The 26,870-nt window shown below is 37.9% G+C and overlaps 1 protein-coding gene across 19 annotated transcripts in view; it reads right to left on the bottom strand.

Moving 5' to 3' along the window:
• The window catches only part of Baz2b (bromodomain adjacent to zinc finger domain 2B), a 308,213-nt gene that overhangs the window by 202,421 nt on the left and 78,922 nt on the right, over nt 1-26,870 (bottom strand). For all 19 annotated transcript variants that reach the window (XM_045146851.1, XM_045146854.1, XM_045146862.1 and 16 more), the window contains one exon: nt 5,791-5,833. The gene's annotated coding sequence lies outside the window, so the exon portion shown is untranslated. The remainder of the gene's footprint in view (nt 1-5,790; nt 5,834-26,870) is intronic.

Here is a 26,870-nt window from a genome sequence, read left to right as displayed (position 1 = left end):
TATATCACATATATATCTGACAGAATGTGTGTGTGTGTGTGTGTGTGTGTGTGTGTGTGTGTGTATTTGACAGATTGTCAACATATTAAGTGGTAAAAATATCTATATATTCTTTTTACATTACACTTAGCACAAGCAAGTAAAACATTCTATATCAATGTGTCTGAAATGTAAGTTATATATACACCTTTTATGAAGAGAGAAGAAAAAGTCTAATATTGGCCATTCTTGATAAATTCGTTAAGTACTTACATTACTGAAATATAGAAAAATAAAGTTATGAATAGGACAGATTTTTCTTTCACTTTCAGATATTACCCAAATGCAAATACAAAAACAAATTTACAAATATGTCTAAAAAAGCTACAAATCTAACAGATTTTCAAATCTGGATCATATGATGGTTTTTCTAAAATGAATCATTACACCTATTATGGAGAGGACACTGGCTGCTGCTTCCCTACCACTTTGTAGTTATGTTTGAAGTTGATATGCCTACAGAGTGTATGCCCTGAGAATGATTTATTAACCCCACCATTTCCTTCTATTCAAACTATAGCACTTTGATTTAGCTTACTACAAGGTCATCACATTTTCACTTGGAACAAAGTAAGCCATTTTCATATATAGACTATTATGAAGATGGGTTTTATTAATATATTGACATAAACATAATAATAGCTCTGAAAACATCTGGAAGAAATTAGCTATAGGGTAGAAATATTAAATGCTCTAATAATATATTTTTAATAATTTTTACACTAACATTGAAACTTTAAAAATTTCACAGAAAGTCTTCATCATTACAAAATCTGTGCACCTATGTTTGAGAATTCTAGTATTGGGCTGGAAAGATGGCTTAGCAGTTAAGGCCCTTGCTTGCGAAGCCTGAGTACCCATGTTCTAGTCTCTAGATCCCACGTTAGTCAGACATACAAAGGTGAGGCAAGAACAAAGTTGCACTTGCCCACTATATGGCATAAGCATCTGGAGATCAATTGTAGAGGCCCTGGTGTGACAATTTTCTCTCCCTTGCCCTTATTGTAGTAAGGCTAGTTTTGGCCGTAAGTATTAAAGAACACAAAGCTTGAACAACACAGAAGCCCACATAGAGATAAACTAGCACAAGCACTTTGACATCATAAAGTTCACAGGGACTTTATACCTTAATGCTTTTTCCTTTATCAGTATGTGGAGTCTAGTAATGATCCAATAACCACATCTGCATTTCAGCCAGAAAGGAGGAAGGAGAGTAAAGAGATTGTGTACCTCTTCACTTGAGAATACTTCCTCCAGGTGTCCTACATGTACAACACTCTGTAGGCAGAGGCAGGAGGATTGCAGTTAAACTGGCTGGTCTGGAAGACTTCCCTGTCTCAAAAAAGTAGATGCTTTCTGAGTGTTTCACACACTACTCACATTACTACAGCTAACTGCAAAGGAGACCGAAATGAGGATGGTGTTTTATTCTAAGTATGGTAAGTGGAAACAAACCAGATGGGGAAAGACAGTATCAGGGGTCAGTAATCAGTCACTGTCATACCACATTATAATTTCTCTGTGGGCAGGTGCCTAACTGATGTTTTAAATTTACATTTTTTACAGTGGAATTTCTAATAGTACAAATATTGTAAAATTATGATTTATAAATCTCACCTATTAAGTTAACTATTTCTGCTGGTATGGAGCCACAAATTTAATATAAAAAATTACCAAAGAGAAAAAATAAATCTTAATACAAACAAAAAATACCCCCTTATCTTCTTAGAGGCTGCTTTGTAAAAAATTATTAAGTATGTAGTAATATGGTAAGGATTGGTGAGATGGCTCAGCAGTTAAAGGCACTTGCTTGTAAAGCCTGATATCCCAGGTGCAATTCCCCAGTACCCACATAAAGCCACATGCACAAAGTGGCACATGCATCTGGAGTTCTTATACAGGGGAAAGAGGCCCTAGTGTTCCCTTTCTTTCTTTCTTTCTTTCTTTCTTTCTTTCTTTCTTTCTTTCTTTCTTCCTTTCTTTCTCCTTTTCAATGTCACTCTTCTCAAATAAATTATATGTCAAGCAAGATTATTTAAAGTATACTATTTTAATAGCCATTGTGATGAACAGCAATTCAATCAAAATTGTATGAAATAAAACTGCATAAATACTTACTGAGAAAAAGGACTTTGGGAGATTTGAAAAGAAAGACTTAGGAGTTATTCTGTGATGTTTCTATAGATATCTGGTGTTCATTTACAGTGGCAAACATACACACACACGAAGTGTGCAAAAAATATTATTTTTAAAGATTAGCATACTAGTAAGGCTTGATTTCCTTCTCCCAAATGCGAAGATATTATATTAAGCAGATCTAACTGAATGCCTCTTTGTTGGAGCTTATGTAAGTGAATAAAATAATTAATGTACAATTAGAAATCTATTCATTAAAATGCACATGATGGGGCTGGAGAGATGGCTCATTGGGTAAAAGTGCTTTCTTGAAAAGCCTGATGGTTCAGGTTCGATTCTCCAGTACCCACATAAAGCCAGATGCACAAAGTGGTGCATCCATCTGGAGTTTGTTTGCAGGGGCAGGAGGCCCTAGTGTGCCCATACTCTCCTTCCCTCTTTCTCCTTCTCTCTCTCTCTCAAATAAGTAAAAATATTTTAAAATAATACAAACACATGAAAGGACTATAATGTGCATCACAAGTTTGGATGTTTGGGAGCACTTTACACAGTTGACTTCATGCCCACCTGTGATCTATAAAGGCAGAAAGCCATATGTAAGTAAGAGGGAAAAAAGAACATTTTCAAATCTGATAATACTTTTAAATATATATTATATCATACAATACTTAAAGATATCAAGACACAAAATAGCATAGTGAGGTCAGTATTTGCATTCTTTCTGGTAGAGAAATAAAAGCAGCAAAGAAACCCTTGAATAAGTTTAAGCTGAGAATCATGTACAAGTTTCAATGGAATTAATGATGGTATTATATGACACTGCCTTCTGAGACAAATGTTTGTCATCTTTATCAGACACAGCTGTGACCACTCACAAGGGAGTCTGGAGATTGGGCCACTGATTTTCCTACCACAAGAGAAGGGGTATAGGGAGGGTCATCAGACCATCATCTGAGACCTCTGGTGTCCCTTGTGGCAGTTATATACAATGATGCATGAAGTCTCATGGTCTGAAGATACAGAGGATAGAATATCTAGGGAAGGAGAGCTCTATATAAGCAGCTAGGAAGAGGTCATCACCCATGACTGGATGAGACTTTTTGATGCTATGGCTGCTTTGGGGTCTCCATATTCTTGTAACTACCTGCCCATGGCCTGTAAGGAAGTCCAATAAACTCACTGATTCACTGATAAACTCTGGTGGAACTGGACTTTAGCGGCAGTCCTTGCTAGGGGAGCAAGCTTTCCTCAGCATCTCCCTAGGAAAGACTTCATGCTACAGATAGCGGAAAAGAAGGAAGACCCGCTGGGTGTGGTGGCACACGCCTTTAATCCCAGCACTTGGGAGGCAGAGGTAGGAGGATCGCCGTGTGTGGTGGTTTGAATCAGGTGTCCCCCATAAACTTAGGTATTCTGAATGCTAGGTTCCCAGCTCATGGATATTTGGGAATTAATGCCTCCTGGAAGGAGTGTATTGTTGGGGGCGGGCTTAAAAGCTTTATAGCCAGTTTCCCCATGCCAGTGTTTGGCACACCCTCCTGTTGCTGTAGTCCACCTTGTGTTGGCCAGGGAGTGATGTCCACCCTCTGTTCATGCCATCATTTTCCCCTGCCATCATGCAGCTTCCCCTCGAGCCTGTAAGCCAAAATAAATCTCTTTTTCCCAGAAGCTGCTCTTGGTTGGGTGATTTCTAACAGCAATGCGAACCGGACTGCAACACCGTGAGTTCGAGGCCACCCTGACACTACATAGTGAATTCCAGGTCAGCCTGGGCTAGAGTGAGACCCTACCTCAAAAAAACAAAAAAAAAAAAAAAGAAAGAAAGAAAGAAAGAAGACCCGTAGAAAGGTTTTATCATTTCTGTAAACTGTGGCATAGAGGGAAAAAATAGTAATTATTTTTTCTAAATAATGCTAAAATTTGTTGAGAAAAAATATCTTTTTATATTATGGAATATGAGTATTAACCATAGCTTCAGCTTAGAAATAACCACCTTATTTTCTCTAACTATATTCGACTCTTTCAGCTCTCATTGTGTGATCTCATGATACCAACTTATATATTTGACTAGTTGCTTCACCTATCCATTTTCTTGGAATAAACCATCCCTTTCCTAGTATTACCTTTCTCAAGACTCATGGTCTCTTCACTAACACTCTCACTCTGAATGAGTATTGAAATCTGTTTACTTTTCTTAGCTCTAGAGTCTGGTGAAAGGCTCAGACCCCTGTCACTATTGTAAAGTAATAATTATTACAAAGGAAAGGTTTCCAATATCATCACATATGAACTTCTCAAATGAATTATTTCCTTCAACTTATTTAACATCTCATAGTAGTGATTATCACCTCAGAGTTTATTCCATGCTGGGGTTGGACCCAGGGCTTTGTGCACATTAGGCAAGTACTCTAAAAACTCTACATCCTAAGTCCATGGAAGAAGCTTTATAAATCACTTAAATGTTAGTGAAAACTTTATGGAAGAAATCTAAGAATGCTTTCAAGTCTAAATTATCATAACCATTTCTTAACTCTTATGACAGTAACAAGTAATTTAATTTTTCTATTTTTTCCTAGTATGGTGTTCATCTTAAATATTTTCAATTTTTTTTGGTAACAAGAGATGATTTTCAGAGTATGATTCACACAGAATTTTTTTTTTTTTTTTTTTTTTGAGGTAGGGTCTCACTCTAGCCCAGGTTGACCTGGAATTCACTTGGTAGTCTCAGGGTAGCCTTGAACTCATGGTTATCCTCCTACTTCTGCCTGCCAAGTGCTGGGATTAAAGGCATGCACCATCATGCCTTGCTTCACATTGAAATTTTTATTTTATTTTATTTTTTGTGTGTAGCCTCAAACTTCTGATCTTCCTGATTTTGCCTCTTCAGCAATATGCTACTGGCATGCACCACCATAATGGCTTTGTTTATTTTTTTTCAGATTGAAATATTTCTGTAATAATTTTAGTTATAAATTGAAAGTAATTTTATTTTAAATATTTTTAAAGCTTTTAGGGCAATAATGTTAAACTATTTAAACATTTTACAGAAATATGAAATATGAATCACTGAAAATATAAACATTCAACTAAGTAGTAGAAAAATATTTTTGGAAAAAAGTCTCATGTAGCAGAGGATGGAGTTGAACTCTATTTGGGAAATACATAATAATAATTTTACATTATAAATCTATTTTTAAAAAATATCTTTTTAATCTAAAAACAGAGAAAGAGAGAGAAGAGACAGAGAATAAGTAGATCAAGGTCTCTTGGCACTGCAAACAAACTCCAGACACATGTATTACTACATGCATCTGGCCTTATATGGGTATGGGCACTAGAGAATTGAATCCAGGCTATAAGCTTTGCAAGCAAGTGCCTTTAACTGGTGAGCTCTCTCACCAGACAGCATTATAAATATCTTTATTTCTTATTGACAACTATCATGATTATAGACAATAAACCATGGTAATTCCCTCCCCCTCCACTTTTCCCTTTGCAATGACACTCTCCATTACATTCCTTCCCCATCTCAACATTATAAATATCTTATAACCGTATTCTAATTCTCAGAGAAAACAAATCAATCTGGAAAACTGAATGATAATTTAGTCTTACTGTGAGCAGCGAGGTCAATCTTGTGACATCACTGTTGAGAAACCTACAACAGGAAACAGAATAAGCAATGAGCTGAATCATATTTTAGAAAGTAATTTCAGAAAATAAAAAGTTTATTTAGAACATTTTCTTCCTTGATTATATTAAGTTAATCCAAAATCTCAGAAAACATAAAAATGGCATGACACAAATAAGCACAAAATTCTTGAAGTTTATTTATGAATCAAGATTTATTAGAGTGGGGCAGTTTATATTTTGTTTCCAATCAGTGACATAAAATACTTAAAAATAAGCTTTAGGACATTCAAGGTACAAGTTTTTTGTTGTTGTTGTTTTCTGGTTGTTTTTTAAGGTAGGGTTTTGCTCTAGCTCAGACTGACCTGGAATTCATTATATACTCTCAGGAAGGCCTCAAACTCACAGCAATCCTCCTACCTCTGCCTCCTGAGTGAGTGCTGGGATTAAAGGCGTGTGCCACCACGCCCAGCTAAGGTACAAGTTTTATTTTTAAGGTATTTACTAAGAAAAGAACCACTGTGATTTTGATATTAACAAAGAGAAGACAGGGCTTGCTCATAAACATCTTCCTATGATTAGCAGCACCGTTTAGGGATAAAATGTCACTTACAGAAAAAAGAAGTTGCCACATTCTAATCCTTATGAACAGAGACATCTAAGATTTACTGTACCATTAGGAAGCACCCAGTATAAACTAAGGGAAAATATTACATGACGCTAGCTCCTGAGCTATTAATGACTTCCAGTTTATCTATGTGAAACTTACTAATAAGGCCTTATTTAAGACATCTCTTAAATGTTTGTGTTTAAAAGTAACACATTGTCACAGTGTTTTAAGATTCATAATGGGCTTTCATATGTTATTTCAACAAATCCTCATAATAATTCCTTTAAGAAGCAGAAAAGAGCTGGGTATGGTGGCGCACGGTTTTCTTTTTTTTCTGTTTTTGTTTTTTTGGTTTTTTTCGAGGTAGGGTCTCACTCTAGCCCAGGTTGACCTGGAGTTCACTATGGAGTCTCAGGGTGGCCGTGAACTCACAGCAATCCTCCTATCTCTGCCCCCTGAGTGCTGGGATTAAAGGCGTGTGCCACCACGCCCAGCTAGCTCATGCTTTTAGTATCAGCACTTGGGGGCAGAGTAAGAGGACTGCCCTGGGTTCAAGGCCACCCTGAGGCTCCATAGTGAATTCCAGGTCAGCCTGGACTAGAGTGAAACCCTACCTCAAAACAAAAACAAAAACAAAACAACAAAAAGAAGAAGAATCAGGAAAGAAATATTTCTTATTACACAGTCTAGGAAAGAGAACTTAAACACAGGGTATATGACTTGTACAAACCAAATGGAGTTCTTCTCCGTTCCTTTTGGACCTCTCACCCTCTACCTCTTCTACCTGCCAACTCTTCTTTCACACTCTGTCTTTAATTCAAAACTCATTACTGTAGTTATCTTACTAGTTCTCCTATAATCCATTATAGCCTCCCTGCTTCTAGCCTTAATGTCTCACTCATATCTCTGCTTAACCAAAACTGGTTATTTATTTATTTATCTGTTTATGCCAGGGATATGCCCAGTGAGTCACACTTGATAGGCAACCATTCTACCACTGAGCTATACCTTTAGCCTTCAAAACTGTCCATCACTTAGGAAAAAAAAACGTAATTCTTACCATGGCTCTTTAGGCCTCTGTCAGTTGGACTCTACTGTACCTCCTGCCACTCTTTTTACTGTCTCCAGACAAAAGAATCTGGACATCCCTCAAACATAACAAACATCCCTTTTCAGAACTTTGACACTTGAAACTTACTGGTCCTTGCCCATGCCTAAAGTAACTTTTGTCTGTATCTTTAGAAAACTGGTTCAGCAGGGTGTGTTAGCTCATGTCTTTGATCCCAGCATTACGGAGACTGAGACTGGAGGACCACAATGAGTTCAAGGCTATCCTGGGTTCTATAGAGAGTGAGTTTCCGGTCAGCCTGGGCCATAGTGAGACCTTGCCTCACACAAAGAAAAACTGGTTCTCTCTCTTCAATCACTTATTAAGACAAATGCTATCTCCTCATAGGGTCCTTCTCAGCGAACAAGTGCTTGTGCAGTTCTTCCTGCATATAGTACTATGCCACAGGCTACAGAAGCTCAGAGTATAGATAAGAACACCACTGCCTGTTACAAGTGAGAGAATACAGAGCAACATAAACACAGCAACATGAGCAGTGGAAAATGGGGGTTTTAAATTGCAGGTGTTAGATAATAAGGGTCTGAAAGGCTGGGCTGGAGAGATGGCTCAGCACTTAAGGCACTTGCCTGCAAAGCCAAATGACCCAGGTTCAATTCCCCAGGACCCATGTAAGCCAGATAAGCAAAGAAGCACATGAGTCTGGAGTTTGTTTGCAGTGGCTGGAGGCCTTGACACACCCATACCTTCTCTCTCTCTCTCTCTGTATCTGCCTCTCTCTCTCTATCTCACATATTTATGATAAATAAAAAAATAAAAATAAAACATTAAAAAAGGAGTCTTAGAAAAAAGTCTGAAGAGTCGGAAAGGTTTTGACACTTGAAAAAGAAACTAAAAGCCCAAGATTTGTTTGAAATCAAGTAGAATTCACTTTAAATCAACTGCCAGGAACCAGAGCCTCAAAGGAAGGACTGTTAAAGGAAGCTTACATAATGGGTTGACTTTGTTTTGAACAGCTAGTAAAGTCAGGGTTATGATAGGCCATTCAAATGGAGATGCTCCCACAAGCAGGGAGAAATTTAAACTATTCCAAAACTTGAAAATCAGTAATACAAAACTTTAAGCGAAAAGTGTGGATGGGTTCAGTAAGGTAAATTGAAGAATAGAGTATCCAACAGAACTTGAGGAAGATTTATAAATAAATCTGACTGCAAACTAAAACAATGGCATCATAAGGTTCAAACAAAGAGAGACTTTGGAGGAGGAGAATGTCCAGAAGAGCTATCAGTGATGTACAGTCAGAGAAGATGGGCCTGGAAACATCACTCTCTAAATTAGCTAATACCAGAAAACTCCAATCAGAAGGTGGGCTCACCCATCAAACATATTACTGTACCTCTGTATTCAAAGAACTATCTTCAAAGAACTTCTTGCCTTCTCAAACACTTAACAACAGTTACTATTACCTTAAATAAATTTAAAATGCAATTGGTTTATTTCCATGTTGAATTGAGTGATGAGTAAAGCAAGCAAGTATTCATTATTTCTCTGAATCTTCTCAGTGAAGTAGGTACATATAAATATCCTTACTTTGTGGATATGGAAATACTATGCTCTCCACTTTAATCAATACAGAAAAAGGCTTGCAAAGTAAGAGTCAGTTTAAGAAATTTTATGAAGGCTATACATTCTATAAAACTAATTCCAAAATAGTAATATGGGGCTAGAGAGATTGCACAATGGTTAAGGCACTTGTCTGCAAAGCCTGATTCAATCCTCTAGTACCCACATAAAGCCAGATGTACAAAGTGGCACATGCATCTGGAGTTTGTTTGCAGTGATTACAAGCCCTGGCATGACTGTGTTCTCTCTCCCTCTCTCCTTGCAAATACATAGATAAATAAATAAAATTTAAAAGACAATGTTAAATTTTTTATAAATAGTCGAAATCAAAAAATATTCATAAGTCAATGATAAGATTAAATGTTCCATTTTACTTTTAATTTTTTAATAAAACACATGGCAATTAAGTAAGTCTATAGATAACACTATTTACTTCACTAAAACCTTTCTTTTAAAAAAAAAAAAAAAAGTAAAGTCATTCCTTTCTTGTCATAGCAAGTTTTACACATGACTTACTAGGTACTTGCAATTGCATGAGGAAAGAATATATGAAATTGAAACGACTCCAGAGGATAAAGCCAGGCAAATATTAAGACTTCTCATAAAATCCCAAGTGTCTTTATAAGCAAAGAATAATTCTTAATATCATGTTAGAAACTAGGAAATATATTATACATATAAATTATACATACAAAAGTAATGTTGTATTTTAACAAAATATAATTCACCTCATATACTGGTTACATGCTATTTCTATACAAGTCACTATTTTTAGCAAACATGCACAGAGAACCCTCAATAATACATACTCTCAGAAAATGCCTACACTTTCTACCTACAGATGTGAGAAGAAAAAAAAGTCTTGACATACTGGTCATTGTTCCAACAATTAGCATCTTCCAACTTTATTTTTTACTTACTCTGCCCCCAAACAGAGAAAGACTCTCTATAATCAATTTTCTTATAATCTTTTAACCTATACTTGACAATACTGTGTATTTATCTCTACCTAAAACACTGAAAAAAATTAGAAGAAGCATTGAATTCCTCCTGGCTTTATTCATCACTCAATACAACACATAAATACATGATGAGCATGTCCACAATTCAGTTATAGTAATAGTAAATGTTTTTCTGTATTTTATGCTGTTTTCAAAGAGTAGTTATACATTAAAGAAAATCATGACTAAAGATGTATCTCTCTGGTAGAGTGTTTGCCTCGCATGTGTGTAGCTAGGCTTTGAATCCCAGGAATAGAATATATAATCATTTCCAAAAGTAACATACGTAAAATAGTTTTATAAATCACATGCTATTTGTAGGGTATTTCAAGGCTTGCATTCTTGGGTTACAGACATAGGCAAAAAAAAAAAAAAATCACAGGTATTTGTGCTGGGAATAGAGGCCTGGGCCTAATACAAGCAAACATGAGCTCTCCGCTAGACTCTTGGAGTGGAGAGGAGAGTACTAATAAGTAGAGAACCATACTCTGGAGAGGTTAATGGCAATGTAATCTGTTAAGATCTATACAAGGCAGTTTTTGGCAGTCATGGAAATATTCCATATCTACGTGTTATAGAACAAGGCCTATAGCCAAATATGGTTATGATGCACCTGTGATATGGCCACTATAATTAAGGCATTGACTTTTAAGTACTTAATTATTTATTTATTTTTATTTAGGGGAGAGAGAATGGGCAAGCCAGGACCTCCAGAGCCACTGCAAATGAACACCAGATGTGTGAGCCACCTTGTGCATCTGGCTCATGTAAATACTGGAGGATTGAAACTGGGTCCTTAGGCTTTGCAGGCAAATACCTTAACTGCTAAGCCATCTCTTCAGCCCTCAAAATATTTTAAATGGTTACACGTAACATCTGTCTACTGTACTATACAGTAAAACTATGCAGAGTGATAGGGCTTTATGTGCATCGGGTGAACACTCTACCACTAAGCTACGCTGCCAGCTCAACATCGTGCGTTTTCTGAAACTATACCAGAACAAACTATAAAATGATGCTCCTAAGTATTTATAGCTTTATTTTCCAGGGCTTCCAGGCACGTCTCAGTAGTACAAGTGTATGCTTAAGCATGCAGGAGACTCTAGCACTAATAAAAAGTTCTATTTTTTGCCGGGCGTGGTGGCGCATGCCTTTAATCCCAGCACTAGGGAGGCAGAGGTAGGAGGATTGCCGAGAGTTCGAGGCCACCCTGAGACTACATAGTGAATTCCAGGTCAGCCTGGGCTAGAGTGAGACCCTACCTCAAAAAACCATAAAAAAAAAAAGAAAAAAAAGTTCTATTTTCTCTACTTTTAACAACTACTAAGAAGAGAAACACTATTAACTCTGTTGACTCAAATATGTTCACTTCAGTAAAATTGTTCTAAATTTGTTGTAAAAAAAAAAAGACTTCTTTAAACTTAAAATAACTTTCAAGCTGGAGAGATGGCTCAGGATTTAAGGTGTCTGCCTGCAAAGCCAAAGGACCCAAGTTTAATTCCCCAGGACCCATGTAAAGCCAGATGCACAAAGAGGAGCATGCTCTGAAGTTCGTTTGCAGCAGCAAGAGACCCTGGTGTGCCCATACTCTCTCTCTCTCTCCCTGGCTAATAATAATATATACATAATTATATATATTATAATATACATAAATATGTTACATATATATATAATTTTCAAGTCTGCCTTTGGGAGAAAAAACTTCCCACACAATCTATATTGTCAAATAGCACTTATTATGTTGAAACTTGAATTTTTGAGAATTGAGTTTTTGTTGTTTTGAGACAGGTTACCACTATGTTGCCCAGGCAACAACATACTCAGCTGAAGTAAGTTTGACCTTTCTGGTTAAATCCCTTTTGCCTGGCATTTACATTTCAATTTGTTTCCCTTTGCTTAGTTAAGTAGGACTTGCTTTAATTCTTTTCATATATACTGTTGAGGATGAGATTAAAACTTCAACAAAATAAGGAAAAAAATTAAGCGTACTTTATTAACAATTTTGATAGTTTTGATCATTGGGGACGTCATTTGCTATCAATTATTTTGTTTCTTATGTAATATATTATGGGGGAATGTGATAAACTATTAACAACAATAATAATGGGTTTGTTTTCATTTTTTTAGTTGTTAAAGAAAGGTATCCCTATGTATCCTAGGCTGGACTTGAGCTTGCCTCCATCCTGCCTTGGCCTTTCAAGTGCTGGGGTCACAACTCACCATCACAACCCCGCCACAATACAATTTTAACTAAGCAATTAACATAGTCCATAAGAAAGAAGACTGCCATCTCAGTTTAAAACAAACATAGAAATAGAAGATATTGGTACTGTGGAGTGGGCCAGTGGTAGAGTCATATATAAGGTACAGCTAAGAACAAGTGAGGCCCTGGGTTCAAATGCCAGCACTAAAGAACAAATTTAAAAAAGCAAATAGAATACACAACTAGGGAAATGACTCAGTGGTTAAAGGCATTGCTTGCAAGGCCAGTGGACAAGTTCAATTACCTAGCATGTGAATACTACCTTTGTGACAACTGTATGAATGTATATAATTTAATGCAGCATGCACATGGCAGACCACTTCTTGATCTGCATATATACTGTCCATGTTGGTACCTAGGCTACAAGTTTGCTAATTATATGAGAAGATACCTGTCAAAAAAAAAAAAAAAAAAAAAATTCAGCCACAATATAATCCACAGTGTTTACTTAAAGAACAATGCATGTAGCCCAGCATGGTGGCGCATGCCTTTAATCCCAGCACTCGGGAGGCAGAGGTAGGAGGACTGACATGAGTTCGAGGCCACTCTGAGACTCCATAGTGAATTTCAGGTGAGCCTGGGCTAGAGTGAGACCCTACCTCGAAAAACAAAAATAAATAAAAATAAAAGAACAATGCATTTAAGTGGGTGCACCTGAAAGAAGGATCCGGATCCTGGAGAGGGAGGATGAAACCTAAGCTTAATTTTTTTTTTTCCTTGTCTCTGGCTTGTAACTCCCAGTATGAGAAATTGGTTGCTACCCACAATGAGCTATTGATCAGAGAGACCTACAAGGTCCCCAAACCAAGACAGGTTTCTATCAAAGCACTTGATTACCCACCTGAGAAAAAAGGTAAAGCCCCATATGCTGCCAATACAAAGCATGGAGAGACCTGGCTGGAATCTGGAAGACAGGCAGTTCCAAAACAGCCCACCTAGTACTGGAAAGCACTACATGAGGTACTGGGGGAAAGTGGCCAACAAAGGTCTGAGCAACCAGAGGTCTAAGCTACTCAGAAGCAAACACTCTGGCAGGAAGTACATGTGAAGTACATGCCAGTGCAATAGTGGTACACTGCCTTGGTGGGTAACCAATAGCTTTCAGATTGGCTAATAGATCCATTCAATGCAAAGAAACCCATGTCTGGAATTGGGAACCAGATCAGAATCCAGTAGAGACAAAGATTATGCTCCCCATTACAAGCTCTCATTAGTCATTAGCTCTAAGAGAGATTCCACACATCAAATTCTCCCTAAATTAATAATGCTTGTCCAATTTAAACTATGCTGACATCACTCTCCGTAGGAAAACCTGTTCTTCGTTTTCAGAAGGTAGCAAGACCAGAGGAGATAAACTACTTCTTGCACTTCAGCCAAGCCACAGCTGAACTACAGAGAAATTTTTGGAGAGCAGGAGGGTTGCTTCCATACCAAACCTGACAGTCAGTGCCAGGGTAAAGGAGACAGATGCTGAGGATACTCAACACTTACCAAAGCAGAGATCAGAGTCTCCTAAGAGCACACCACTGAAGCAGCTTAAGACTCACCCACCATGGCTCGGAGAATTTTGCAGAAGAGGGGGCAGAAAGATTTTGAGAGCCACAGGTTGAGACATCATGCCTGAAATAACTGCTGCTCCCACAGTGCATAACCCATAACCCCACAGGGAATACCTACAACCCCACTGAGAAGGGTCCCTAGTAGAATGGGGGCAGGGATGAGGGAAAAGAGGGTCCCAACACATGATGTATCCATACAAAATAAACTGTCAATAATAACAATAATAAATAAATAAATAAAAGAACAATAGGTAAGCAGGCTGCATCCAGAGCCACAGCTGAGACCTTATGTCGACCAAAAATGAAAGGAAGACAAAGCATGCAATGATTGAATAGAGTGAGGAGGTACTGAGTTATAAGACACTTAGCAGTTTATGACTGGTAAAGTACAGCTTCAGTCTACTGTTTACTTGGGCATTAGCTTGGGAAGAACTTAAAGTGCTAAGTAATATGTGCATCACATCCAAAATAGTAAAAAGAGGCAGATCACATACAACTGGGTTCCAATTCCAGCCAGTGCATCTTGTGCAATGTATTCCCTGAATGATTCCTGGCTTCAGTTTTAACTATGGGTCAATGAAGGGTAAAGGATCAGGGGTGCTTTCTCCTTTAGTTGCCACAGAGGCCATGAAAGCAATCATTCCAATGATCCTTGCTATGCAAAAAGAAAAAGAAATCCCTGCTAACATACAACAAAATTGACAAAAAAAGATAGAGCCTCTTACACTTAAAATTGATAATAAGTGATTCCCTGCAATCAAGTATTCCTTTGCTCTATGACTGGAAGAAAGAGTCTTATAGGCTTATCCATCCAAATCCAAAGTCATTATTTTTATTTTGATAGTTTGCAATTCTTTATCAACAGAAGCACTGACACAATTCTCTGCACTGAGCACTATTTGGCTTTGTTAACCTTAGCAGGATTTTATACAGGATAAGCAGACTCTAATTCAGTATCTGCTGTAAGAAATAATTAGAAGCCCACTATTTAGAGTTACTTATATAGTTAGAAGGTGATTCCATTGCCTTCCAAGAAAAGTCTAGGAATAAATCAAGTAATTTCTCATATAAAACTACCAACTTTGTGGCTGGAGAGATGGCTTACCATTCAAGGCACTTGCCTGCAATGCCTAAGGACCCAAGTTCGATTCCCCACTACCCATTTAAGTCAGATGCTGATGCATATAACTGGAGTTCATCTATAGTGGCTGGAGGCCCTCACACACTCTGTCTCTCTGTCTGCCTCTTTCTCTCTCAAATAAATAAAATATGAAAAAAAATGCCTCCTGAATCTATAAAAAAATCCCTACTAACTTTGTCATATCAAATCTCATACAAAGCAAGTTTAGAACACTTTTTCCATAAGAAAACTACCTTAAGAACTATACAAAACCCAAAGCAAAAATAAAACAATCTCTTTAAAACTTAAAAAAAAAAAGATTTATTATGATTCCTACTGTCACAGTAGTATAATAAGAAATGATATTTGCTATTTGTCCCCATTCCTAGCACAGAACTCTTAACATGCTCCAAATTCCTGAGTAAAAATAGTGGCTGTTAATCTTAATAAGTCTTCTTGAACCATACTTGATTTTATGCTAATAAGGTGACTTAGGGTAAACAGGATCGGGGCTAGTAACCAGAAAGACTAAGTAATCAGAGGTGTAGAGCTTTCAGTACACCTGCCAACATCCGGGCATGATGTGGTGGGTGGGAAGATGAGTGGGCTGTAAGTGCTACAGGAACTGCTGACCAACATCGACTGATAAGATTCTATGTATTTTATTATTTTATGTAGGTGACAGCATCCTAGTGCTGGGAGTGCAGTTCACCCCAACTCCACAGAGAAAAAAAGTTCTGGCACTTGGTGATCCTTGCAGACAGTCCCTTATGCATCACTTCATTTTGCTGTGCATATGCGCCCCTTATAGTACTCTGTAAAAAAAAAAAAAACAAAACTAGTACATGCAAGTAAAATATTTCTCTGAGTTCTGTGAATCACTCTAGTAAATTATTGAACTATATGGGAATATCTAGTTATAGTTCACAAGTCATAAGTTGGTGACTGGTATCTTCCGTGGGGGCCATGTTGTGGGACTTAACTTACCTTGTGGAATCTGATGCTGATTCCAACTATGTTGTGTCAAGTTGAACTTGGCTATGTAGTTGGTGCCCAGAGTTGAAGAGGTACTTAGTGTGGGGAACACACTTGACAAGTGTATGAATGCAAAAAATAAATGTCTGTTTATCTTGGCCACTTCTTCAAACCAAATAACATATTTGCAGTAGTATTACTGCAAAAATACTTCTTATATTGAGAATATCCATAAATGGCTAAAATATATCAAATCATTTATCTCACCATCTGCAAAACCTGGTATTGTTCAAAATGTTATCAGTCTTCCTTTGTAGTATTTGCCTTTATGGTTGTGTGTGGTGGTTTGATTCAGGAGTCCCCCATAAACTTAGGTGTTCTGAATGCTAGGTTCCCAGCTGATGGAGATTTGGGAATTAATGACTCCTGGAGGGAGTTTATTGTTGGGGGCTGGCTTATGGGCTTTATAGCCAGTTTCCCCATGCCAGTGTTTGGCACACCCTCCTGTTGCTGTGGTCCATCTTATGTTGGCCAGGGGGTGATGTCCACCTTCTGCTCATGCCATCGTTTTCCCCTGCCATCGTGAAGCTTCCCCTCGAGCCTGTAAGCCAAAATAAAACTCTTTTTCCCAGAAGCTGCTCTTGGTTGGGTGATTTCTACCAGCAATGCGAACCGGACTGCAACATTGTGTGAATGAAGCTTCTCTGGAAAGATAGGATTCTTTTTTTTTTTTTGGTTTTTCGAGGTAGGGTCTCACTCTAGCCCAGGCTGACCTGGAATTCACTATGTAGTCTCAGGGTGGCCTCGAACTCACGGTGATCCTCCTACCTCTGCCTCCCAAGTGCTGGGATTAAAGGCGTGCGCCACCACGCCCGGCTCAAGATAGGATTCTTATAGGCTGCCTTACAAAGCTTTAGCTAGGGCCCAGAAGACAACTCCATTTTACTGTTCATAAGAACCACACGAGACACAACTGGATGTTGTACTTGTTCATTTTTTTCTTTAGTTTAAGTATATACAAAGTACCTTTTTTCCTCAAACTTTACCACTGTTCTTTCAACACAGATTAGCACTTCCCAAAAATCTTGACTCACTTCCTCATAGTTCCACTTTTGAGCCATAAATGGGCATCCATTAGAGGAAGGGGTGATAGAACTGCCAACTGGTATTGAGACACTCTTGAGGTTACATCCAAAAGTGTACCGATTACTTAAGGGAAGTAATATAATGAAGCTTCTTTTTAAAATAAACTACATGGTATTTCAGTTGCAACTTTATTTCTATTGTTCTATTGTTTAGGGAATTCAAACATAATGGCACACAGAACTTTTTTTTTAGCATTAGGAATTACTGTGAACTAAATCAAACCATATTGTCTGATAAGAAAAATTTATTTTTTTAAAGATCATATTAAAGCCTACCCTAGTCCTATCAACAAATACCAAATCAATAGGTAATTTGCCATTCACAAGTTTCTCCAGCCAGGTTGGGGGTATAACTCAGCACTAGAGTGCTTTCCTAGTACGCACAAGGCACTTGGTTGGATCCTCACCACCTTAAATATGCAATAACAATGGCAAAAAAAAAAAAAAAAAAATTTAAGCCAAGATCTAATTTGAAAAATCTAGCAGTCAAACCGAGCATAAGCACATAGCTCTATAAAGTTATATATACAAAAGGTAAGAAAATGAAGAGTCTATTCCAACTACACATTCAAAATCCATTTTATACTATGATGACTGCCAAGGTAATTATGAATTCTAACAATACACACTCAGAAAATATTTACTTAGAACTGAACTAATCCCAGCATAACTAGATTTCAGATAATTTACAATGATTTTTTTTTCCATTAGAAGAATTGCTATCACTATTTAAGGACATTAAATAATGATTACTATTGTGGACTTTGGGGGTTTTTTTTCTGCCTAGAACCCTTCAAGTAATATCATTATATAAAAAATCTGATTTGATACTCTCAGTTTTAACAAAGAATGATATCACCTGGTGGTCCTGACTTAGAATTTAGCCACTTATGAATTATGTGCTTCAAATAGTCTATACATACTTGGTGTGTTGTACCATAATCATCAAATGCACAAGAATATAGTGAAATTTAGTTAACTAAACTTATAGAATTTTTTAGGTATAAGAATGGAAGAGGTATATAAGACATACACACAATTGTTATGTTAATGATGAAACATGCCACTTATAAACATCCAAAAACAAAACCACAGATGAACCTTAATGATATTATGTTCAGAGAAATAATAGTCACAAAAGACAAATGTCTAAAAGATCCTACCTATATGAGGTACCTAAAATAGTAAAATTCATAGATATAGAAAGTAAAATGACAGGTGCCAAAAGGTGGTATTTAATGATTATAGAAGGAATATGAAAAGCCATTCTGGAGAGGGATGGTGGTGGTGCTTGTATAACAAAATTAATACACTTAATACTACCTAATACACATTTAAAGAACAAAAATGATAAACTCTATGTTTTGTATGTTACTATAGAAAAATTGGGGGCTGGAGTGATGGATTAGTGGTTAAGGCGCTTGCCTGTGAAGGATAAGGACTCAAGTTTAATTCTTCAGGTCCCACATAAGCCAGATGCACATAGTAGTACATGAGTCATTTGCTGAGGCTAGAGGCCCTGATATGCCCATTCTCACTTTCTCTGTCTCTCTCTTTCTCTGTTTCTAATAAATAAATAAAAATAAATCTTTAGGGGTCTAGAGAGATGGCTTAGTGATTAAGGCATTTACCTGCAAAGCCAAAGGACCTCAAATCAATTCCCCAGGACCCATGTAAGCTAGATGCACAAGGAGGCACATAGGTGTGGAGTTCATTTGCAGTGGCTGGAGACCCTGGCATGCCTATTCTCTCTCTCTCTCTCTCTCTCTCTCTCTCTCCTTCTTTTCCTCTCTAGCTCTCTCAAGTAAATTAATTAACTTAAAAAAATTAACAAGTGTGAAAATCAAAATATAAATCAAATCTTAATTTAATTTATTCATTTACTGAAACATTAATCAAATAATTATTTTTTTCAGTCACTCAGTAAATATTTATTGGGTGCTTATTTCTGTTTTTAGACAAAGTCTTGCCATTATATACAGCAGCCTGGCCTTAAACTCAGGATCCTCTGACTCAGTCTCCTGAGAGCTGGGATTAAGGACATGCTTACCATGCCTGGCTTTACTGTGTATTTTCTATGAGACTCCACTGCGGTAAACCTGGGAATAGAGCAGTGAACAAGTCAAATATCTGTCTTTACAGACTTAACATTCTAATAGTAAAGACCTACAAAACAACCAAACCTAAAATGTTGCTTTCTTACAGTTATGAGAACCAAACCGCAAGGCTATGGTTAGCTGGGTGGATAAAACTCTGAACTCCCTATAAATGGCCCAAATCTTGGCTGGCTTCTATAATCACAGCACACTGACAACAGGCCAGGAGGTGGAATCAGGAGAAGTTCCCTGAAATAAGAACACTGTCAAAGGGCAAGGAGAGAAAGTACTGACACTGAAAATATAAAGAAGATAACTGTCCTGAGACCACAATGAAGTAACAAACAACATGCCAAATAAAAAGAATTACAAGTGTCAAGACCCTGAGGTAAGGCGGCTTGGCATTTTCAGGAAAATACCTGAAGACTCAGAGCTGATGCACAGTGAGTCAGTACAGCATGGGCACAGCTGGGTGTGGTGGTGCACACCTTTAATCCCGGCACTCGGGAGGCAGAGGTAGGAGGATTGCCATGAGTTCAAGGCCACCCTGAGACTACACAGTAAATGCTAGGTCGGCCTGGGCTAGAGTGAGATCCTACCTTGAAAAACCAGGAAAAAAAAAAAAAGGAAAGAAAAAGAAAAACAGAGAGTATAGAAGGCCTGGAAAGCAATAAAGTAATAACAAATAGAATGGATAGCATTTCACATATGCTGAAAGGAACAAGATTACAATTATTTTGACCAACAGAGTGGTATGGTAAGAGAGAGAGAGAGAACAGAAAAGGAAGAAGGAAGGAAGGAAGGAAGGAAGGAAGGAAGGAAGGAAGGAAGGAAGGAAGGAAGGAAGGAAGGAAGGAAGGGAAGATTAACTACTGTGAAGGAAAGATTAATCACTCTGTACAGAATAGTCCTGGTAGAGGGGGAAGGGCAGAGGAAGAATCAACAATTTAGGGGCTGTAGTAACTCAAGTGGAAGTAAGAAACTGCTAATAGCAACCTTGGTGGTGACAAATGACTGGATATTTGATTTCTGACAGACAAAATAAGATAAAAGATGCAAAAGTAAGAAAAAGCTTAGTGTGTTTAAGGCTCTGTGTTTAGAGGCCAACAAGGCTGGGGAAAGAAATAATGAAGTGAATGCCACTGCTAGGCACTGAAATGCAGAACACTGGGGTAGTAATAAAGAGACAGGAAAATAGGGATAGGTTAGAGGGGAGATTCCACGGCAGTAAGACTTATGTATGAATGAATTCAGCTGGCAGAAGGACTGGAAACTCCTCCCTCCAGGGATGTGTGTAAGAGACTGAGACTGTGTGAGAAAAAAAAAGCCCAGGGTATAGTAACACAAGAGAATACTGCTGGAAGCATAAGGGTAATGAATAAATGTAAGATTAAATTAAAGGATTAATAGAAAACTATTAAGATTTATGGGAAAAATAACACATGTAGATAACTAAATTAAAAATTCTTTAGAAACAACGTTGTCTTGCAATATAGTCTGTCATATTGCCAATATTATGTGACTTTCATATATCTCATATGTCAGCAATACCCTTCTAAACTATACACATGCAGTTGCACAGAATAAAAACAATGTCATGCTCAGGCCGGGCGTGGTGGCGCACGCCTTTAATCCCAGCACTTGGGAGGCAGAGGTAGGAGGATTGCTGTGAGTTCGAGGCCACCCTGAGACTCCATAGTGAATTCCAGGTCAGCCTGGGCTAGAGTGAGACCCTACCTCAAAAAATAAAAAAAAATCAAAAAAAAAAAAAAAAAAACAATGTCATGCTCAGCTTTTATTTGATCACACACAGTGAGATTTAAATAAGATCATCATTAGACAGAAAGTATTGCCAGCAATATTAAAAAACATCACTCTACTTTCCCTTATCCCTTCTCTTTACTGACCTGTTTCCACTTTTAGATTTTTAGCTTCTCACTCTGTAATTCAGCAAGTACTCAAAATAGGAAAACACTCACCTATCAATCATTTAAATAAGTCCTCATCATATCTAGAGCCCCCTTTCTTCTGTTTATTAGTTCCTTATTGATTAATTACATATTAGTGTAAAACTAAAATTAAGTTAGATAAGTTATTTAAACTGGCATTTGTACTGTTAACTTTCCCACTGTAATTGTAAGATCCTTTTCCTTTTTGTGTATTTTTTTATCTTTCCCTGTTCTAAAATTAGATGTGGGATAATTTGCTAAGGTATGTTAAAACACAAAATAAAACAACTGAAGAAAGTCGGTGTGAAAAAATAGATGAAACTAAGAACAATGTTGGTATCAAAGATGTGTGCCACAATAACCTGCAGCCTGGGGAGTTAAACACATGTCTGTGCAAGTAGAAATAATTCATGTACAGCTTTTATTTTATATTATTCACAGTATTCATTGAGTAAAAAGAAGTCATTTTCTTGGGAAAAGCCCATTTCTTTTGTTACTGAGACTGAAGTAAAGCTATTCTATTGAACTCTCAAAAATACTTGCCAGGCGTGGTGGCACATGCCTTTAATCCCAGCACTCGGGAGGCAGAGGTAGGAGGATCACTGTGAGTTTGAGGCCACCCTGAGACTATAGAGAATTCCAGGGCAGCCTGAGCTAAAGTAAGACCCTACCTCAAAACAACAACAACAATATTTTTAAGCCATAAATACAATGAGTTCTGTAGGACTGTTTAACTTCTGTCAGATGGCAAAGAGTACAGTCCTGAGCCCTTCAGATGATACACATTATTTTAAATCAAAAATGAGGTCTGAAATATCCAGAGCAGTATGCTACATATCTTAGGGATTTCCCCCTCTTATATTACAATTTTTAAATAATGAATTGTATTGAGACAATGCTTAACTTTTGATCACTATACAGTGTACAATTAGCAGTTTTAGTACATTCACAATGATGTACGATCATTACCACTAGTTCTACAACACTATGCACCATTAAAAGAAAACAACAACAAGAAAGCATCCACAGCAAAACACCCTATCATTAAGCAGTCTACATTCCTAGCATTGCCTCTGGTGAATTCCATTCCCCATCCATCAGTTGTGTTGCCTTGTTAATGAACAGCTCATATCCATAGAAAGACATTATTCAGCACTCAAAAAAACTTAAAAAGTTCAATAAAAAAGATAAATATTAAAAGTTTGCAAAAAGCGGATGGTGGGATGGCTTAGCAATTAAGGTGCTTGTCTGCAAAACCAAAAGACCCAGGGTCAATTCCCCAGGACCAAAATAAGCCAGATGCGCAAGATAGTACAGGCATCTGGAGTTTGTTTGCTATGGCTACAAGACCTCATGCACCCATTCTACCCCCCACCCCGACTCTCCCAAATAAATATATATATATTTTTTTAAGTTTGCAAAAACACTTGCATCATTGTATGAGGAACTATCAAAATCAACAAATCAGTTTGAGGAGGAAAAGCATATGATTATTTTCATTCCCACTTGAAAGTAGACAAAAATTTATCTCCAATATAAACTAAATGCTGAAAATTTTTTTGTTTCAATAAATTTAACTATAAATCAGCTAAATGAGTTAAGTTCTCATGTATGAGAAAAGGAGTTTTTCAAGAAGACTGAAAAGTTTAAAAGTTCTCTTATTTTGAACCTTAAAGCCAAGGATAAATGTCAATGTCTGTATTATTCTGGACTAAACAGGTGAAATTTGTATTTAAAGTTCTAGGAATAAAAGTCAAGGGACTTCCGGTCAAGATGGTGTCCACCTAACTAACCATGCTTCAGCTTCCGGGATAATAGCAGGCAAGATCTGTGGGTTTCCAGGGTCAGCAGGTCCTAGCATACTCCGGGGGAGGGCATGGAGGGGCACAGTAGCTGATTCCCATGCTCTCAGGTAACCCACTAGCCCCCAGACCCCTCAAATACCTGTCCCAGCTGCCATGCTGCAAATCAGGTTCTCTGCTGTGCTACCAGCATGCCCAGCAGATTGGGGCCAAGTGTCCATCACATTTCCTCCTACCAACCAGATCTCCTCCCTCCCGTGCCTTTCCTCCCTTCCTCCTCCCTCTCCTTTGCACTAGGTGCCTGCCCAAAGATGCCACTGGTCTGCAATGTCCCCTTCCCCCATCCCACTGCCCACTACTGGGTCTACACCTTCTCCTCTCCTCGCCCACCACCCATCATCAGGACCATGCTATCCCCTCTCCCTGCCTCCCCACCCATCTCCTGGCCCATGCTGTCTCCTATCTCCTCTCCTTGCCACCAAGTCCCTGGGTTTCCACTGGGGCTGAGCCGACTCCTCCGGCCTGAGCAGACAGGCCCCTATGCCATCAAAATCCTAACCCAGTCAAACATAAAAGGGAACAATCAACGCTTCAGGATAAGCTACAGCTTCCTTCTGAATTAAATGGATTCCTTTACTGGGATGGGCAGACCACAACACAACCTCAAATGGAAGGAACCCCAACAAGGCTGGCTAGTCCCACAATAGAAATCTCTAGCCAAATTTCTAGCCAAAACACAGAAGAGACAACAGGATCATAACCCCCCAAATTAACACACAAAATAAGTGACCCTGACCAAGCAATTGGCAAAACTTGAAGAAAATGAACAAAAGGCTAACAATTGTGTGAATGCTGTCATCATGAGGTTGGACCAAATTTTAAAAAAAAAGAGAGAGTTGAGTGATTTGAAGAACCAAAAATAAACAGAGGCCATCAATAATAAGCTGGCTAAGCTAAATGAAGATATAAATAAATGCAAGGATGAATTCCAAGAAGCATTAAGAAAACCAAAAAATGACCTGAAAGGGAATTTGACAGAGGGATGGATACTATACAGAAAAAAGCAATAGAAAATACACACCAAATTGAACAAGTCCAAACCTCTCTAGAAGTGCTTAAGAACAGAGTCAGTCATGTGAAGGACAGAACCTCAGAACTGGAAGACAAGAGAGAAGAAACATTTCACAAGTCCAAAACCTTAAATAACTTCAAATATTTTTGTGAACAAAACATGAAGGAACTGTGGGATACTCTTAAAAGTCCCAACATTCAGATCATGGGCATGCCAGTAGGGGAAGAAATTCAGACCAAAGGCATGGAGAACTTACTCAACAAAATTATTGAAGAAAACTTTCCCACCCTCACAAACGGGAGTCCCATCAAGAGGCAAGAAGCTAACAGAATTCCAAACAGACTGGACCAAAGGAGAAACTCTCCAAGGCATATTATCATTAAGACTCTAAACAACAAAAACAAGGAGAAAGTCCTAAAAGCAACAAGAGAGAAACAACACATTACATGCAAAGGTAACCCCATCAAAATTACCTCAAATTTCTCAGTGAAAACCCTGAAAGCGAGAAGGGCCTGCAATAGAACACTAAAAAGTCTAACCTATGGCTTCCAACCCAAACTACTGTATATAGCAAAAGTATACCTAATAATAGATGGTGACAGAAAAACTCTCCATGATAAAAGTCAGTTCTACAACTATATGAACATAAAGCCAAACCTACAGAGAATACTTCAGGAAATTCTCCACACAGAATGGTCAAACAATCAATTGTAAGAGTCTAAAAGAAGCAGATCACAATAACCAAACATAGAGAAGGCTCAAGAAACTACAAAGTCCAAGAAAATACCAAACCCCATAAAGCACCACAATATGGCAGGAATTAAATCAAACCTCACTGTTACCCTAAATATTAATGACCTTAATTCATCCATCAAGAGACACAAGTTAATAGGGTGGATCAGAATAATGGACCCCCCCAATCTGCTGCCTTCAAGTAACCCAACTCACCACTAAAGACAGACACCTCCTCAGTGTGAAAGGGTCGGAAAGAATATTCCAAGAGAATGGATAAAATAGACTTCAAACCAAAAGTAATCAAAAAGACAAAGAAGGGCTGGAGGGATAGCTTAGTGATTAAGGCACTTGCCTGCAAAGCCAAAGGACCCAGTTCAATTCTCCTGGACCCACAATAAGAAAGATGCAGAAAAGGATGTATGCGTCTGGAGTTAGTCTGCAGTGACTGGAGGCCCTGGTGCACTCATTCTCTCTTTATCTCTCTGCCTCTTTCTCCCTCTCTCAAATAAATTGTTTTTAAAAAAAATCTTTTTAAGGCTGGAGAGATGGCTTAGTGGTTAAGCGCTTGCCTGTGAAGCCTAAGGATCCCAGTTCGAGGCTTGATTCCCCAGGACCCACGTTAGCCAGATGCACAAGGGGGCGCACACATCTGGAGTTCGTTTGCAATGGCTGGAAGCCCTGACGTGCCCATTCTCTCTCTTTCTCTCTCTCTCTCACTCCTTCTCTCTGTTGCTTTCAAAGAAATAAATAAAAATAAACAAAAAAAATTTTTTTTAATCTTTTTAAAAGACAAAGAAAGCCAACTTCTTAATCATCATGGGAACAATCCAACAAAGAGATATTAGAATCATTAATCTATATGCACCAAAAACAAGGGTCCTACAATTTATAAAACAAAACCTACTTGTCAACAAAACAGAAATAATCACCAACACCATCATAGTTGGGGACTTCAATACTCCACTATCATCAATAGGCAGTTCATCCAAACAGAAAATCAACAGGGAAGTAAGAGAGCTCAACAACACTACAGATCAACTAGACCTAGAGGACACCTATAGAACATTCTACCCAAAATCCACAGATTACACATTTGTGGTAGTTTGATTCTGGTGTCCCCCATAAACTTAGGTGTTCTGAATGCTAGGTTCCCAGATGATGGAGATTTGGGAATTAATGCCTCCAGGAGGGGGTGTATTTATGGAGATGGGCTTATGGGTGTTATAGCCAGTTTCCCCATGCCAGTGTTTGGCATGCTCTCCTGTTGCTATTATCTACCTTATGTTGGCCAGGGAGTGATGTCCACCCTCTGCTCGTGTCAACATTTTCCCTGCCATTGTGGAGCTTCCCCTCGATCCTGTAAGCCTAAATAAAACTCTTTTTTTTTCCCCATAGCTGCTCTTGACTGGGTAATTTCTATCAGCAATGCGAACCTGACTACAACAACATTCTTTTCCACAGCCCATGAAAACTTCTCTAAAATCGATCCCATACTGGGCCATAAAGCCTGCCTCCATATATTCAGGAAAATCAACATAATTTCCTGCATGGAATCAGATCACAATGCTCTAAAGATAGAAATTAACAACAAGAGATGTGCCAGGAACTCCATCTGCCCCTATAGACTGAATAACACACTTTCAAACAATAAATTGAGTAGTAGATTAAATAAAAAATCATTTTAAAATTTCTAGAATTAAATGGCAATTAGAACACATTGTATCAAAACTTATGGGACACAATAAAGGCAGTCCTTGGGGGACAATTCATAGCACTAAATACCTTCAAGACAAAAATAGAGAGATCCCAAATCAATAACATAAGCATAAATATAAAGGCATTGGAAAAACAAGAAGAATGCAACTCAAAAAGCTCCCAACAGACAGAAATAATCAAGATGAGAGCAGAAATTAATAAATTGGAAACTAAGAAAATTGATGAAACAAAGAGCTGGTTCTTTGAAAAAATAAACAAGATTGATAAACCCCTGGGCAATTTGATCAAGTGTAAAAGAGACACCTCAAATTAACAAAATTAGAAATGAAAAAG

The sequence above is a fragment of the Jaculus jaculus genome, chromosome 4, assembly GCF_020740685.1.
Source record: "Jaculus jaculus isolate mJacJac1 chromosome 4, mJacJac1.mat.Y.cur, whole genome shotgun sequence".
In the NCBI taxonomy this organism is placed as follows: domain Eukaryota; kingdom Metazoa; phylum Chordata; class Mammalia; order Rodentia; family Dipodidae; genus Jaculus; species Jaculus jaculus.
Note: the sequence above shows the minus strand (reverse complement) of the source record. Positions and strands in the feature narration are given on the sequence as shown.